The following is a 13,495-nucleotide window of genomic DNA, read 5'->3' as shown; positions in this document are numbered from 1 at the left end:
AAGTGGTAGGAGATGAGGTCAGAGAGATAATAAAGGGTCAGACTAGATATGGTCTCGCAGACCACTGTTAAGGGTTTTGGCTTTTATTATGACTGCCACTGGAAGATTTTGAGCAGAGGAATGACATGACTTACATTTTTAAAAGCTGCTGTGTGGCGGTGCCTGGGTGGGTCAGTCAGTTAAGCATCTGCCTTTGGCTCAGGTCATGATCCCAGGGTCCTGGGTTGGAGCTCTGAGTTGGGCTCTCTATACAGCGGGAAGCCTGCTTCTCCCTCTCCCTCTGCCTCTCCCTGCTTGTGCTCTTGCACTCTCTCTCTCTCTCTCAAAAGAATAAAATCTTAAAAAAAATAAAAATAAAAATAAAAGGCTGCTGTGTGGGAAGCAAACGAGGGAAAACAAGTGTGGAAGCAGATGAGATAGGTGGCTAAAACAACAATCCAGGAAGGAGACGGTGACAGGTAGACTAGGAGTTCAAGTGGAATTACTGAGACATGATCAGATTTGGGATATGTTTTCATGGCACCAGTAGGATATGCTCATTTTTTTTTTTTTCCCACATGAGAACAATTAGAAAAGGCAAGGAGTTCCTGAGATTTAGGAACCAAGAAACTAGAGTGAACTCACCACTTCCTAAGATGGGGAAGATGAAAGTTGGCTTGGAGAGGCGGAGGTCAAGAGTCTATTTCTGACCATGTTAGTTGGAGATGTCCTACACATCCAAGGGGAGCTACACCAAACAGATTATGTCCCGTCCGAAATGAGGGCTTGTATCTTAGGGGACAGAGTTCTATGGGCAAATGATTTGGAAATACTAGGTTAGACCTAACAGGTTGTTTTACTCTAGGCTTTCTTACTTTTTAACCCAAATATTCTTCGTGAACCTCTAAGAGAAAGATTTAAGGTTTAGCAAACATTTTTTAACTTATTAAGTTTTATCAAAACTCTTATTTGGGGGAACTTTCAGTCCCACTATTATTCTATAGAAGTCCCTTCGTAGAATAGTGTTGAATCAGAGACACTAGTTTTTTAATAGAACTGTCTCTAACTTGAAGCAAGGTTGTACATGAAGCAATGAGTTTAGAATTTATATCTTTGAATCAGTACTTGATGACTTTTGTGCTTCTTTGCATGTCCCCCTTGTGAATCAATAGAATTCCATTCTAGATTGGAACGCTATTTTGAGTTTGGCGATTTGAATTGAACCCCAAGATCTTATGATCAAGATAACCCTTGGGGCGAACTAATTAAGTTTCTAAACCTCCAGAGCAAAGGGTACAACCTCACAAAGTTCAGGCTGAAACAGTTCAACATGCCTTTATCCATTCTTCAATGCAATGGGTCTTACAGATTTCAGCCAACGCCTGAGTCACCACCTGATTTTATTCATCTTGATCAGGTTCAGGCTTGGACCTCTTGTCTTCTCATCATCTCAGATCTCTTCCCTGATATCTCGTGTTCTCGCATACCTTAAATCACATACACGCCAATGGCCCCCAAACCCACATCTCCTGCTTCCAATTCTCTGGAATTCCAGGATGGTGTTTCTACTGGTGTCAGCATCCCTACTGTGGTATCGTAGGAACACTGCCAACTCAGTGTTTCCCAAACTGAGTGAGATGAACCTTTCCTCAAAACTTGGTCTTTCTCCTGAAATGTTTATTTTGATTCTTAGCACCGTGCTCCTGCTGCCCTACACAGAAACCTGGAATCAGCCTCATCTCAGTGCCTCCATCTGTCTCCCTCTCCCCCCACCGCCATATACAGCCCTTCATCAGGTTATGTGATTGCTACTTTCCAGATCCCTCCCAGGTTTCGTCCTCTTCCCCTTCCACTGATAATCACTCCCTCAGGTCAGATCCTCATTCTGTTTCATCTGAACTGTCTCATGAGCTTCCAGTGGTCTTCCCACCTTCCCTATGGGGCCATGACCAAAAACAAGTCCTCCTTTTGACTGCCAGAGTTGCCTTGTCAAATCAAAAACTCATCTTGACTAAAAGTCATCCCATGTCTCATTTTCTCCAGAATTAACCTGGTGTGCTCAGGGCCACCTTCCCTACTTTGCCTCCCACTATACCTCCAACACACACACAACAGCTCTTTCTCCCCATGACCCGAGCTTTCATACCTCCATAATGTTGCACAAGCTAGAGTCTTGCCTGTACTGAGAACATGTCCCACCTCACTTCACCTCCCTTGAGAATCTTCTGGAACCCTCAAGCAGTAAGATTTCTCTAGAACCTAGAACCTTTATATTAACACAGGCTTTCCTGGGCCTCTGCAGCCTGGACGTAGAGTGGAAGACTGTGGGTCATCTGAGTGAGAGTCTCTTGCTCTTACTCCTGCCAACAGAAGTTAGGCATTGGGGGTTAAGACAAACATTCTGTAGGTGGGTGTTTTTAAGGCTGAAAACACTGGTGACAATGACTCTTAACATCCCAGGCAAGGAACTAAGCCCATGGAGGACTGAGGAGTAACATGGAGTCTTATAGAGACTGGAGATGAGAATTTGCCCAGGAACCAATGGGAGCTCTTGGGCACCGAGTGGTCCTACTGTCTCGTCAGCAACTAGAGTTCATGAAGCTCATTCCAGAACTCAGTTATACTTTCTATGTCTGCTTCTCTCTGGATCTATCCATATCTACAGCTCTACCAACTGCCAAATATCTCCCTACTCCAGTACTCTCAACAGCTGAGATTCTGATTGTCAAGCCCACCCTGGAGGTCTCTGGAAGGTCTTTAAAATGTTTCCATCAGATCAGGTGCCCTCACTTGCACCAGCAGTTATGGTCATAGGGGCTGCAAGAGCAGAGCTCTCAGCAGTGACTGGGTCCATCATGAGCACTACAATGTCTTGGCAGGTTCCATACCTTCATTTTGTTTGGAGAAATCCCTACTGCATCTACCATGTGTCCTTGAACCACAATGGTCTTCCACTTCCACATTTTGTGGCATTTTCTCTTTTTCCCTGTGACCCAGATGCTCCATCTGTGTATGGCTCTTTGGTCACTGCACAGACAGATGTCACTTCTGTTATGAAGGTGGTGTTCCTCTGGCCCCTGCCTTCACCATCCTGAAGTCAGCTTCTGCGTTCGCTATTGTTAGCTTGGTCTACAGCCATGTCTGTGTAAGAGCACAGTGTTCCTCATCCAGCTCATGTTAAACCCTCCTGAACCCTAGGGAGTTTCTAGCAGTGCCTATTATGAGGCAAATTTTTCCCTTTAATTTGCTTGTTTGCTTCCCTACAGCTCATCCACTCTGGAGGAAACTGACATACACAGGAGGTGACACCAGGAAACAATGTGACCATTCTGTCAATCCCCAGCCAGTATCCCAAACCAGGTTGTGCATTTCTACGCTCTCTCCTCAGGGTGAGTTCTTTTTCCTTGGAGGACATCACCTAGCAAGTGAATTGCTTATAAAATCTTAGCATGAGGGTAAATCATCAGTTAATTTCTCCACGCACTCATTGTCTGTCCCGAGAAGCTCATCAAACCCCCATAACCCATGACATTGGCCCCCAATGGCACACCTACCTCCCCCACAACGGTGGTCCTGAGTAGGTAGGTATTCAGAGCCCAAGTCCTCTCCCTTACTCTAAGGATATACACCTCCAATTATCCTAACACTTGCCATGTCACATTAATAATTATCTGGGAGAGAAGGAAACCAATATTTACTGATACCTGGTATGACCCAGATTTTTGTATTAGATGCTTTACATACATGACGTTATTTAATCTTCATGCCCACCTTTGGTGAGGGGGATACCTTCCTCCATTTTACACGTAAGGAAATAACTCCAAGAAGTGACAGGTCCTGTCACAAGACCACAGGGCTAAAGAGGGCCAGAGCCGGAAATCACACCCAGGGGGGCCGGACTGAGCGCGGATCCCCCCCCCCAACCATGCTGCCTCATCTTTATTTATGCCTGCCTCCCCCGCTCCGCCCCCACTGACTGTGAGCTCCTCCTTGGCAGTAACTGTCTGTAATTTGTCATTGTATCTCCCCTGCATCTGTCACACTCTAAGTAGGGGCTCAAACAACACTTTCCAAGCAAAGATGGAAGGGAAGGGGGAAGGGGGGACAGAAAAGCAACAGCCACAGATTTTGGCTTGCACTTCGTAAGCACTTAATAGATGTTTATGAATGGATACCAACGTTGGAGAGAAGCCCTCAAAGCTTTCCCCGAGGCAACCGGGTGATCTGATTGGCGGGACTCAATTTATCAGCCTCCTCCAGGCAAGCCTGTGAAACAGAGCAGGAATGACGGGGGCGGGAGCTAATGCAATTTCAGATGAATCCATTAGAGTCGGGTCCCTGGACTGTTGGAAACTGGGACGCAGAATTAAAGTGCCCTTTATAATTTATACTCGAACACAAGTGACGTGTGGAAAGTGGAACCCTTGCTTTATATTCTGAAGCTTTTTCCTCTGGCCCTGGAACTGGTTATCAAATGATGAGGGGTTCCACAAGGGAAGAAAGCTGGGGATGATTTAGGAGCCGTCAGCCCCGTGCCAGAGCCAGGTGAGCTGACCTGTAGAGCTCCGCACCAGTCTTTCAAGTTTATGATTATACTGTGTGGGTAACAGGAGGCAGGAGAGAGGAGGCGGGCAGAGGAGGGGAGCGCCTGTCAGATGAGAAGCTGTCAGGTTGCAGAGAGCGTGCAGACAGGCTGGGAGTCTATTTCACGGTGGCCCTCGACCCTGTCACTGAGACACTGTAATCAATAAATCATGGCATACGAAGGTATCGATGTTTCCAGAGCCTCTGTGTGTAAGAGGGGTCAGCTGGGAAAATAGGAAGTTTGCATCCACGGAGCTCTCTTACTTAGCATTCATGAAGAGATAAAAAGGATATTTCAGGAATTGGTGCTTGGAGCAGAAGTGGAGGGAGAGGGAGAGGGAGCACGTGAGACCACGTTTTAAATTTACACCATTCTCTTATCTTTGGGAAGAAATCTGGGGAATGAAAGTAAAGACTAGTGAGACAGATCTCCATCTCTTAAGACCACATGGACTTGAGGATCCTAGGATTTTAGAGTCGGAAGGGACCTTTTGTGCAGCTCCCTGATTGTGTAGAAGAGGGGACCTGGGATGCACAGGGATCTCGCTTGCAATAGTGAGAAGCAGAGTCCAGGCCACACCACGGTTACCGGAGGCCAGCTGCGATCCTGGAGGAGCAGATTCTACCGGTATCTCAGGATTCAGCGTCCTCCAGAAAATCAGTATAATAACCATACCTTGTCTTTTCCATTCATCAAAGAACGTTTTTAAAAATAACCATCAAATGAGATAACACGTTGGATGAAAATGTTTTGCAGGTTATAAATCCTGTAAGGTACTATACACCTCCGAGTAATCAGAAGCAACATTACATTGTTGGCATTAAAAACCATTTACCCTGGGGTGCCTGGGTGGCTCTGTCAGTTAAGGGCCTGTCTTTGGCTCGGGTCATGATCTCAGGGTCCTAGGATGGAGCCCTATGTCTGGCTTCCTGGTCAGCAGGGAGCCTGCTTCTCCCACTCCATCTGCCTGCCACTCCCTCTGCTTGTTCTCTCTCTCTCTCTCTCAGTCACATAAATAAATAAAATATTTAAAAAAAAAATTTCCTCTATTATATTGTCACTGTAAATAACAAAGACACATTTTCTTTCTTTGCAGGTGACTTTTCGGTTGACACTTCCTTTTTAACCCTCGAGTAACAATTCCTGTAAATTTTCTTTACAAACTCTTCTTTCTCATTATACAAAGTAATAAATGCTTATTATAGATAATTTTCAGAATACCAAAATCCATAGAAAAAATGTCACCCATGGTCCCCAAAACCAGAGATAGTCACCATTAATCTTTTGACATAGAACCTTCTGGTTGCTCCCTCTGCATATTTTAACAGAATTACAATGGTATCCAATGGAATATTCTATTTCTTGATGTTTTTCATTTAACATTGTAAAACATGTTTTCCCATATCATTAAAAACTTTTTAAAATGTCTTAATGGTTGTATAGTATTTTTCCCCTATGGATATACCATAGTCTACTTAATCATTCTTCCTTATTAGTGACAAGGTGGTTTCCTTTTGTAAGATAAATGTAATGCAACAAATAATTATGAATAAAGCTTTTCTGCAACTCACTCTATAAACATTTTAGGATAGATTATTACAAATAGAAACCCTGGGGCACCTGGGTGGCCCAGTCGGTTAAGCATACAACTCTTGGTTTTGGCTCAGGTTGTGATGTCAGAGTCTTGAGATCCAGGCCTGTGTCCGGCTTTGTGCTCAGCCAGGAGTTTGCTTGAGATTCTCTCTCTCTCTCTCCCTCTGCCCCTTCTCCCCACCATGTGTGCTCCCTCTCTCTCTAAAATAAATAAATAAATAAATAAATAGAAATAGGAATCCTGAGAATATAAATGTTTAAGGTTTTGATACATTTTTAAATTACTTTCAAGATTTTATTGGGGCGCCTGGGTGGCTCAGTGGGTTAAGCATCTGCCTTTGGCTCAGGTTGTGATCTCAGGATCCTGAGATGGAGCCCCAAATCGGGCTCCCTGCTCAGCAGGGAGTCTGCTTCTCCCTCTCTATCTCCCTTTACCACCTCCCCTTGCTTATTTTCTCTCTCTCTAGCAAATCAATAACAATCTGAAAAAGAAAAAAAAGATTTTATCAAGTCAACCCTGCCTGTCGGGATGGCAGTAACAAATGACAACAAGCTAAGTGGCTAAAACAACCAAAGTTTATTCTTTCACATTTCTGAAGTCAAGGTGTCAGCAGCACCCTGTTCCCTCTGAAGTCTCCAGGGAAGAATAAGTTCTGGAATCTTCTACCTTCTGGTGGTTGCCAGCAACCTTTGGGGTTCCTTGGTTTACAGCAACGTAACTGCCATCTCGGCCTCCCTTTCTCACAGCCTTCCCCTCTGAGATCCTGCGTGCTCCCAAATCTCTCTCATAAGGACATGTCTTTGGATTTGGGGCCTGTCCTACTTCATTAAAACCTCATCTTAACTTGACTGTATCTGCAAAAACCCTATTTCCAAATAAGATCACATTCACAGTTTACTGGGGATTCGGAGGACTCAGTTCAACCCACAACCCATCTCACGTAACCCCCAGCAGTATCTCGCTTCATATTTTAATTGCTTTATGTATACCCTCAAAACAGAAATAGATTTCCATAAAGATCTTCACCAATGTTGAGCATGGTGGAAAGATACGACTTTTCAGGGTTGGTTTTTTTTTTTTTTTTTAGGTTACAGTCTTTTTTATATAAGCCAGCTTGATGTTTATGTTAATTTGGGGAACAACACTGATTTGCTTTTGATGTTGACCTGTATGCCAGTCTTCCCAGACCCTTAGGGAAGCAGTCCATGAGGAGCCATCTGAAGACAGGAAGCTCACAAGCTCGGGAATGAAACAAACCTGCATTCAAATCCCAGCTCTGCACTTGGCCCTGTGTCACCTTGACCAGCACTTTGTCTCTCTCGGCCTCCATATATGGAAGGATTGAGCACTTAGGCCAGCACATGGTAATACTCAGTACATGTTAACTGTGGTTATTCATGTTTGCTCATGTGGTCATTATTGGTATTATTATAATATTGCTGCTGAGTCTTCTCAGTTTGTGTTCTAGGGTTCTGTCCCTGCAGCGAGGCATGCCGTGTCTGCACACTGTTCCTGGAACACAAGCATTTCCTGTCTGACTCCGCCTCTCAGCCACCCCACCATTTATCATCTGTGTTCCCGATGCACTTTGCATGCCTGGATTCTCACCTCGATGTCTTTGGGTCCCCTGCAGGGCCTTGCTTTTCTTCACCAGATCTTCCCCCTCCCCATGTCAGTGGGTGTCCTCTGCTACAGAAACAAGCCTAGGCAGTTCAGTTTCCACCTGATGCCCAGTCACATTTCAGTATTCCAAACCCAACCTGCATATCCAGAACTTGCTTTGTGTACAAGTCCTCCTGCCCAGACATCAGATGCTACCTAGCATTTCCCTTCAGCCCAGCCTTCTCTTCCAATCACTATGGCACACTGTGATTTTCCAAAACTTGATGACCTTTTCTGGACAACACCAGGCCCAGCTGCTTTCTCTGAGCCTGTTCAGTCTCTTCCCTGTTCAAGGTCTGGTTTCAAGAATTAACTTTGCCAGGATCATCCAGATTCCTGGTTTTGAAAGGATTCTCCAGTACCATCTGTAAGAATTCCTGGAATAAAAAAAACCCAAGTGATGTTTCCCCCAAATTGAGCAGTTTTCTGCTCCTCAATTACTTTCCAGTCAACAGAATCAGTCATGGGGAATGGAAGGGAGGAGAGGGAATGGTCAACATTTAAAGAGGTCTGGGGCCATGGATAATGCATACATTCTCTCCCACTTCTGATCAAGTAGCAAATTACTTACTCCACTTAACAAGGTGAGGGAATCTCAGAACTCATCTACACATATTTTATCATGTGTATTTATGTTACTTTGGGGTGCCTGCTTACCGTAGTTATGGTCAAATCCATTAACGATGAATTTTATCTCTTCTTAATGTCAGAGCCATCTGCTTGACCTCCCGTCGTGCATATTCATGGTGTCATTAACAGCGAGGCCCTGCCCCTCCAGTCAGCAGGCATAAAACAATGGGTCCTCCATGACCTGGAATTGCATGGTAAAATATTACACTTTAAATGATGTTCCACACTAGGTAAGACTTAGTCCCATGAGTCAGATATAGCTTCTTTGCCCTACATCACTATAAGTTCTCCTAAATGTTGCCAGGCATCTTCAAGCTGCCAGGCACTGGCGCCTTCCTTGTTGTCCTCTCCAGGACAAACCTCTTAATTTAAGAACAGCCAGAGTTTTAATAGATGCTTAGAAATGCCAAGACTTGGGTTCTAATGAAGGCAGATGTCTAGAGTCAAGATAAAAGATGCCATACTGGATCTGATACAGTTTCTCTGGTTGTGTAGCCCATTGACGTGAATTTTAACTCATAATTATCCATGTTACGTGCCTGCAGATAGACCTACATACACACCCAGGCCTACTGAAAAGCCCCTGTATATCTTTCCCATACTCAAGTTCACAAACTGGCAGTGGTGCTGCTCAAAGTCTTAACCTTATCTTAATTTATCAGGAGTGGGGGGTGACACAGCCCTAAGAGTGGGAGACCTTTTGCTCTGGGGCCTTAAAGTCCCTCCATATTTCTAATCATAAAAGGGTTTTGGGACCTTCCCAGGGTTGCAAACAATATCCTAGTGGTTTCTGGTGGTTGCCAGCAATCTTTGGGGTTCCTCGGTTTACGGCTTTGCATACGAGATGGCGCTGAGATCAAGTTCAGTTTTTTGGTTCAGGTTTGGGTTTTTTATTTTGTTTTTTTTAAGTAGACTCCACACCCAGCATGGAGGCCAACATGGGGCTCGAACTCATGAAGCTGAGATAAAAACTTGAGCTGAGATCAAGAGTTGTATGCTTAACCATCTGAGCCACCCAAGTTGCCCCTCAAGCACTGTTTAAGAAGATAAATTCTAGAATTCTGGGATGGAATTCTAGAAAACTGGGAGTTTATCTATTGTTACTATAGTTGCTTAATTCTTAAAGGATAGCCTCTCGTGGGAAACCAGCCACCATGGGATGTTCACATGATGGAAGAAATGATAAGCTGATGAAGGAATGTAAGGCAGTTGGGAACCAATTTAGAATCCCTCTTGATCTGACTGAGGTTAACAGCTAAGATTTGATCACTTAAAGAACACTTATTTTTAAGGGGCGCCCATTTGGCTCTGTTGCTGGAGCATGTGATTCTTGACCTCACGGTTGTGAGTTTGAGCCCCACACTGAGTGTAGAGATGACTTAAAAATCTTTCTTAAAAAGAACATTTTTATTGCCCGAAAGAAAACGAGTATGTGCTAAAGCATAAATGATCAAGAAAAGTCTTATTCACAGAACTTAACAGAACTGCTTGGTGCCTGTGAATTATTTGCTACAGTCATGGAAAGGGGGAGAGGCTGGTCATAAAGTGAAGAAAGCTGAGCTCTTCACTCTGCAGAGGATACAGATCTTGGAGCTGAGCTACACAGTAAAATCAGCTCATGATTTGGTCTTAGAGGTCTGAGACTGGAGCTGACTCAGGGCTGTAGCCTGACATCAAAGGGCATTTTGCTCCTTCCCAACACGCTGATGGCCTCCTAATCTGGTCATCTTTCACACCCCTCTCTTGGGACGGTCTGTCTGGCCCTAATCCCACGGCTCTCAAGAGCTGGAATGTTGCTCTCCTAAACAGTGGGGGCAACTGGTTGTCATTCACTATAAAGTGGGAAAATTACTTTCTCATACTCCTGGGCCTCTCAGCAAGGGTGGCAAAATGAAACACGAGTTTCACTCTGCTTCTAAATAAATAAAAGCCTATTAGCCCACAATGTTTTTTAAGCCCACAACTTTTAATTACATCTTTTTCTACATCTTCTCTCCCGACCAGGAATGGAGACTACTTTAATCTTCCCTTTCCTTGAAACCAGCATCGATCCCTCTATTCTCAGGGATGGATGTTCCTTATGTCAGAGAACTGTGGTCATGGGGAGTTATCTTTATCTTCATATTGTTCAATAACTAGTGTGCATTCACTTAGCTATTGCACATGCAGGACTTTGAAACATGTGTGGCCAATCCTAATAGTCTTCTCTGATTCATTCATTTGATCTCTTAGCCAACATTTCTACAACTCTCTCATGGTGCTGTTTGCCTTACAGATTCAGAGCTACAGATATACCATGGGTACCCTCAAAAAGGTGAGATTCAGACAGAAAGAGGAGGGGTAGAAAAGTTTAAGATAAGTCAGGAAGATTAGCTACCAGATATGCAATATAATTTCAGAAGTTGTAGAAACTTTATGAGAGCCTCATTGAAAGGTCTGAAATTCCTAGATGTCCATCAAGATATTTAATACTACAAAAATAAAGCAAATTCCCCAAAGGGATTTGGAAGGGAAAAAAGGGACAAGTTGCTCAAATAAAAACAAAAATTAGATTCCACAGTGTGGCTTAGGAGATTTTGAGAAGAAAATATTATAACCCAAGAATTCCATTCTCAGTCAAATAGCATTTATAACACAGATATGACCTTCAGCCAGATTTGAATTTCAGATAAATAATGTATATATTTTTAGGATAATTATGTCCCGTGTAATATTTGGTACATACTTATCCTAAAAACATATTTATTGTTTATCTGAAATTCAAGTTTAAGTGAGATCTTGTATTTTACTTGTCAACTCCGATATAAAAAATATGTATCTTTCAGATATTAAATAGCTATAGGACTTACCACATTGCATTGTTTTCTGTACTAATGACTTAAGATATTCACAAAGTATATAAAAATTTGAATAAGAGAGTCATGATTTAAGGGGGTTAAGAACTAGCAGTGACCACTCAAACTAAATTCAAGAAACCAACGTAAATATGGTTAACAGTCTGGGAGAAACTACATAGTACTAAAATGTAATCATGTATAAGGAATGGAAATCCTAACAATCTGGAGCCTCTAACTGTCCCAAGAACTGGATGCAGTTGACGGCTGGGGATGAAGGTTTTGCCTATCCAAGCACATTTCACACCAGGTAGCAAGGTTATAAGGAGGAATTATAACACACCTTATTTTGCAGAGTGCTGTTGCACATACGATGCCATTTTGTTCTCCCATAGTCCTGGCACAGTTGAGAGAATTAATAATAAGGCAGGCAAGCACACATTTCTCACCTATAACCATTGGAAGATGAGGCCAGGAGAAGGTGAATGGATCACCCCATGTTTAACTCCTCATAAGTATCAGGTTCTTATCTTCAAGTTCAGTGGGTTATTCCAAGCCAAAGTGAGATATCCTCTTGGGGTTAGCCAACCCTCAAATCCAGCTTGTTGTTACCTAAGAGGTCTAAGAAGCCACTCCCACTCGATAAATATTTGTTGACTAATGAACATTTTCTTTGTCTGTTCAAGTGTTTATCGAGTGAGTTCCATGTACCCAAGAGGTATGTAGAAATAGTATGAAATATGACCTCTGTCTTTCAGGTTTAAAATCTTCTTAGAGGGGTGCCTAGTGGCTCAGTCAGTTAAACATACGATTCTTGATTTTGGCTTAGGTCATGATCTTGGGGTCCTGGGGAGAGCCCCACATCACAACAGGCTCTGTACTCAATGGGGAGTCTGCTTCTCTCCCTCTCCCTCTGCACCCCCACTTGTGTGTGCTTCCTCTCTGTCTCCCTCTCTCTCAATCTCTCTCTCAAATAGATAAATTAATCTTTTTTTAAAAATCTACTTAAAAATCTACATTTTAGTACTATGTAGTTTCTCCCAGACTGTTAACCATATTTCGTTGGTTTCTTGAATTTAGTTTGAGTGGTCACTGCTAGTTCTTAACCCCCTTTAATCTTTTTTTAAAAATCTACTTAAAATCTACTTAAAAATCTACTACAAGGAAGGGCTGTATTTCTAAGCCCAAACATTACAAAATAGTATTAACAGAATGATTCTAATTTTTCTAATTTGTGTATTTTTAGTTATGCTGAGGAAGAAAACCCTGGATATAAACTACATCTTTGTGATTTTCTACATTTCCCAATTTTTTACAGTGGATAAGAAAGACACATCAAGAAAAAATATCTTGTTTTGTTGTTTTTAAAGAAGATATTTTTCAGAAGAACAGAACTTAGAAATGTAGCCTTCTAAAAAAGTTGTAGGTGATTCTAGAGCTGCCTTCTCTGCCATGTGGCTCATGCAAATTTCCATGTGGTGTATTTCACTCCATATTTTGAAGGCTTGATATAAGAAAGAAAAGTAAGATGTCTTAACAATTTTAATATTGATTTTTACAAGTTGAAATGATAATGTTTTGGATATATTGGGTTACATAAAATAAAATTAATCTCACTTGCTTCTTTTTACCTTTTAAAATATGATTACTAGAAAAAAATTAAGGAGTAAAAGGTATTTTAATAAGTTGATGCTGTATTACTGTTTCATTTCTCAGAAAAATTCCAAAGATATCAGGGACAAATCGAACTTGGCATGCCAGTTAAAAAAAGGACAGCATAACTACCTAAGGTAGGCAAGGCTAAGAGCTACTTCCTGAACTGCAGCACACAGCAACCCTTTTCCCAAGATTGTCCTAGGCCTATCCAGAGCACCAATATCATAGACACAAAAGGGTCATTCCTGGGTGGTCTTTACCCAGGAAGAAAGATGGAGGCAACTTAACACAAGATTTTTTAAGGATACACTCAAATGAAAATGTCTAAGAGAAAATGTCTTCCTTGGGACACAAAGGGAAAATATAATGGGTATAACAGAGCCGTACGTATGTTGTCCGTGACCTCTGTGGACATTTGCCTGAATCCCACCTGCCTATGAATGGGGCAACAGGGGGATGTGTGTTTTTGTGGTGCATGTGGCAGTGTCTCTGGGGTTGGGGGCTATAAAAATGAGAAAGCAAATAGAACAGGATGGACAAAGAACAGAATAATCA

Source organism: Mustela putorius, unplaced genomic scaffold, assembly GCF_011764305.1.
Source record: "Mustela putorius furo isolate JIRA1106 unplaced genomic scaffold, ASM1176430v1.1 tig00000831_pilon_pilon_pilon, whole genome shotgun sequence".
NCBI lineage: Eukaryota > Metazoa > Chordata > Mammalia > Carnivora > Mustelidae > Mustela > Mustela putorius.
This window is presented reverse-complemented; position numbering follows the sequence as displayed.